Source organism: Pyxicephalus adspersus, unplaced genomic scaffold (assembly GCF_032062135.1).
Source record: "Pyxicephalus adspersus unplaced genomic scaffold, UCB_Pads_2.0 Sca197, whole genome shotgun sequence".
NCBI lineage: Eukaryota > Metazoa > Chordata > Amphibia > Anura > Pyxicephalidae > Pyxicephalus > Pyxicephalus adspersus.
Window position 1 is genome coordinate 3,066 of NW_027317204.1, and position 5,469 is coordinate 8,534.

Below are 5,469 nucleotides of genomic sequence, written 5' to 3' on the forward strand. Positions count from 1 at the left end.
TTTTTATGTTAAAAAGTCAAAGAGTAATATATATCCTTAGACCAAGAGCAATAAGTAACCTTATCCTGGATGTTGTGGCATATATAGGCTGGTATTCATATAGCTGTGGGGCTACAAGGTCATACTTCCTCCTCTTAAAGAGATGTCTGGTTGGTATTTTTATAATTGTAATCATTTTTTTTAAGGGGTTATTATGTACAAAGAATTTTAAGAATTTAACCTAAAAAATGCAAAATGTATGTTAAAAAGCATAAGCTTATTTTGTAGTACAATAGCAAACAATGCATGTGGCGTTTGAGGCTTCAGAATACTCAAAAGACAATGCATCTTTTTATTATACGGGTTAAAATCATTCAAACACAGAAATCAAAAACATATAAAAAAAACTTCTAAGCTTTATCCACACAATGAAGTGTCTCCGAGTTAACAATCGACCATTTCGCAGACATATCAACACTTGTTGAATTCTATTTGCAATTTTTGGACCTTTCTTATCAAATTAATATCATTATTTGTTGTCCTTCCTTAGTTATTTATGAGTTGAAGCTGAGTGAGTTGAATGAGTTGAAACATTAATTGAAGCTTAATAGCCCCTTCTTTTTGAGACAAATTACTTGTGACTGGGGGGATCTCTGGATTTCTTTTTTTTGTGCTCACCAATGCGTTTAGTGCTGGAGGTGTTAAATATACTTTTGTAAATGTACAAAAAACATTTTTCTTAAAATATGTTTAATGTGTTTTTTTTTAGGTTTCTCCCTGGCTTAGTGAAAGTATGTGTGTGTGTATATATTATTTATATATATATATATATATATATATATATATATATATATATATATATAAATATATATATACAGGTGGAGTGTTACCTTGTGGTACTGTGGTGACGACATGTCGATTTTTACACTAGAGAAATTATTCATAATTATTTTTTAGACTGATAAGTGCATTTTAATTTTCTCTTATGATTTTCTCTGAGGTCATTAAAATAAAGGGAGAAACCTTCTCAATGCACATTGTTTGGTTATTATTAATGTTAAGGTAAGGCCCATTCTTTTTTAAACTTATAGAAGTTTTCCTCTTTTTCTGTTGATGGAAGGAAAAGTGAAGCAGGACAGTCATATGTTTGTCAAATTTGGCTCTGTTTATTTTGATGCCATTTTTTTAATTGACCTAGTGTTCAGCTGATGATACATATAAGAGGCTAGATCAACTAGCAGACTGTCCAGATTCAATGAGCCTTAAAGCTTTTCTTGTATTAAAAAAAACCAGCAGGCAACCTAACCACAACATTGAAACAAGACCCCAATACACATAGGACATTCATGGATAGAAAATGGGGCAGTGAACATATGTCTTCTGGAATCTGATTTTTCCAATAGAAATGGGGCAAAAAGAATGTAGCTATATTCTCTTTTGGAAAAACCAGACCCTCATCTACCCCCAAAAGTAGCAATGGCAATCATTGTGGGAGAAGGTCTCTTCCAACATCTTGACCTTTGTATTGAGGAACCTTTTTTGGGAATCTGGATGACCCCTTATTAAGGGTGAGCCCAGATGTCTGCCCACGCCCACCAAGATGATATGAGGGATTCCCTGTGCCAAATCCGGTGTCAGTGTCTTGGAATCAGAGTGGGCATGGACTGTGCATGTCCCGCACAGCACACGCCCACTATAATGATGTAGGGGGCTCCCTGTGCACAAATGGGGACTCCCGTCCTGCGGATTATGTCCGCCGAGTAGCGGGCTAATAATTGCAAGGCGGCTGATCAACTCTAATGAAATATAAAATAGCTATATATTAGCTTTATAATTTCTTTGTACGGATGTATTTTATACTGTAGTCAACAGTGCTGGCCGGCCACAAATTATTGATTTTATGACGGAGGCTGCTGGCCGGTGGAAATCTGAACACGGGCCACAATTGGCCTCAGGCCTGGAATTTGAACATACCTGTCCTATGCTAGCCCCCTTGTTGCCCAGTCTTTTGATTCCCTGTCTATCCCCTTGTTTTTTCCAGTGTTCCCTTTGTCTTAGGTGACCCTCATGTCATCAGAGCTTCCTATTTCTTCCTGTGTCTTCTGTGTTCCCCAGAGTCTATGGTGACTAGTGTTGATGTTCGAATTTGGGTTGTCCCTATATTCGACCCGAATATGGCTGTTCAAATTCGGGTAGACCCGACCCGAAAATCACGGGATTCGACAGCAAAAATTCAGGAGGAAAAAAAAAATTTTTTTTTTTTCTTAAATTATTTATTTCGTATGTGTTTTTTATTTTAAACTTGTTCTTTTTTTATTTTTTACAGGTTATCCGACAATGACATTATGAATCATAATGTCATTGTGGGATTTCTGGACCGTGGGAACTGTGCGGTCACAGCTAATTGAAAGCAGGTGCCTTCAATTAGCTGTAACTGCAGGCAATACGAGGGCAATAGAGGTTGGATGGAGATAGTATCTCCATTCATTACCTCTACTGCTCTGTGATTGGCTGAGAAATAGGAAATCCTGATGATAGCTCAAGCATCATCAGGGTTTCCCTTTCCTCAGCCAATCAGAACTGATTGCTCTGCTCCCTGAGTTATATCCAGAACCCTGGATATAAATCATGAGAATGTTAGAAAAGATAACATTCCATTACTGCTGTGGCTCATATTTAGCTAAAACAAAAAAGTGTTCATAAAGAAGACAAAATGTATTGTATTCAATGGGAATGGCAAAATTAGGGTGATTGTAGGTAGATATAATGCCTAACTAAACATACTTAAGGTAAATTACTTAACTTACAAAACTTAATTAAAATTGTAATTGCTATTTGAGCAATTTTAAGGTGAAAAAAATAAAAAATAAAGTTATACTTGTCCCAAAAAACAGGATAATAACGGTCAGGTGAGAAGCACAAGTGGAAAAAGCTTTTGATCTTCCCCTGGTTGATTTAATTTTCATTATCCATAAAATGATAAGGCAATAGGAAACTACAATAAAAATAAAGGGAGTAATTAATAATACCAAGCTTAGGACAAATGTTTTTATTCTGGAATATGTGACGTTACCACATGCTATCTCCATTAGCATTAGTATCTCACAAGAAAAATGATCCAATTTGTTTTTTGTACAGAAAATTAGAGGCTTGGAGAAAGTGGGGACAACTGCTAAAAAAAATGCCAGTGACCACGTAAAGACAGCAATGTTTTGACAAACTTTCCAATTCATAATGGTGGTATAATGCAAGGGAGAACATATAGCGATATATCGATCGTACGCCATCACTGTTAATAGTATGATCTCCGTAGATCCTAGAAATAGCCCAATGTTGACTTGTGCCATGCAACTTAGCACCGAAATTTTTCTGTCCTTAGAGAGGAGATCAATTAAAGATTTGGGAACAGAAGTTCATTTTCTAACAATAATTATTGGAAGTGTGTATCTAGCTTTAGCCTAAAATAGATTTGACAGGTGCACTTTAATATTCATGTGAAGTACAGGGGTATGGAATAGTGTTATGTATCTTTTTACAATGTATCTTTTTATGTACCCTTTTACAATGTATCTTTTTACATCTGTTTGGAGGCTGTAGAAGCTCTACACAGTGCTGAAAAAAAACCAAATTTTTCCTCCAATTGACTTTAATGGTGTTCGAATTCGATGTTTGACCACCTGAATTTTTGTGCTATATTCGGCCGAACAGCTGCGGAATCGAATAGTGAGCTATTCGACCAACACTAATGGTGACCTTGTATTTTTTTTCAGGATTTCTGGCTTTTGATCCCTGGCTTTCTTTTTGACCTTATTTGTTAACTGCCTGCCTCCACCATGGCCTTTCTTTTCTAGTCCCCTGACCGATTCGGTACCACACATTGTGCTTCTTAGATTTTGCATCATTGCATTTATTAGAGCTTATACCACCACTGAGCAAGCCACAGGCCCCCCAGAGGATCCGTCTCTCCAAGTGAGATTTTTCTGTTAAAGGTCTTAAAAAATCCGTATAAATATAATTTGGAATAAAATATAATATAATTCACACGTATCCACTGTAAATAAACAAAAAAAAAAGCTTTTTCTACTTTTGTTGGATCCTTCACTGTGATGTGTAGTGTCCTGTGATGAATGATCTATCCATCCATAATGATCTGTCACGTCCCACTCTGATCATCCATTCTGTTATGGCTGTTGCACTTTAATCTGACATGTCCTGCAAAGATGCATCTGTCCACCCCAAGCACTTGAATCATTACAATAAAAGTGCTTATAATACTTAATACATTACATTATTACAATACATTACATTATTACAATAATAAACAGCAAATCATAGAGGTTTTGAGTACATATATTTTACATATATAATATCCAATGAATTTAAAGCTAATATCTGAAGGTATATAAGGCAGAGGTACAAAGAGTCCCTGTAATGATATACAGTGGATAATACTAGTAAGTATATAGTAAGTGAAATTCGTTACTACATGATATATAATGTATAAATATGAAAGTATACAAGGATTTAAGAACCATCCTACCTACTACACTACTTTCAAGAAACTTGATATATCATATCTAGATTCAAACGGCTTGACTTTTACAAGTGAGCTAACCCGCATCCAAAAGCTAAATCCTCATGTAAAATTAAAAATTGAATTGACTTCCCTTGGATCAACTAAACCTACCAATAGATTTTGAATTATTTATCTTATAGAAAAATCTCCTTTTGAAGGAAGATACCCCTCTCCTCATCCATCTATAACATTGGTCGACGGATGCAGGGACCAACCTTCACCGCACCAATTAAATTTTTATATAATTGTGCTAAAACTTATAACTAAAGTATATATTACTACTCCATTCCTTAGGTATGTATTCATATACCTACTGTTACCTTTTGAATATACCTGCCTTTACTCATATGTATATACTCAACCATACTCTATGATTCATATCTAGCATCACCAGCAGCTACTCCATATATACACACCCCCCTGTGGGGCATGTTCCTAACCTCGGGCACATGAGTAACAATATTACTTTATATACATATAAACTTCTCTGTTATAACAAGAGCATTTTTATGCCTTTTCAAATATTGCCTGAACCAATCACTTTGAATGAGAACAGTAAACTTACTGCTTACCTACAAACCACTGTTAAAAATGTTATGTCTATAGCATGTTTTTTATATATATCATGATATAACTGTATTCAACTTATGTTGTACCCTATTACATTTATTATTTGTAAATGTTTTCCACTATGCTATCCTTGACTTATCACATCTTTATACATAACAGACCGGTAAGCACGCACTACTATCTATCCCTGAGGAAGCCCTTGGTGGTGAAACGGGTCGGATCATTACGTGCCACAGCATGGCCTTTTGAACTAAATAATCTATTAATACACTTCACTTTTTCCATGAAATACCTATGAGCCTCAAACCTCTTTCTTTCCTCTTCATTCATACTCAAATACTACA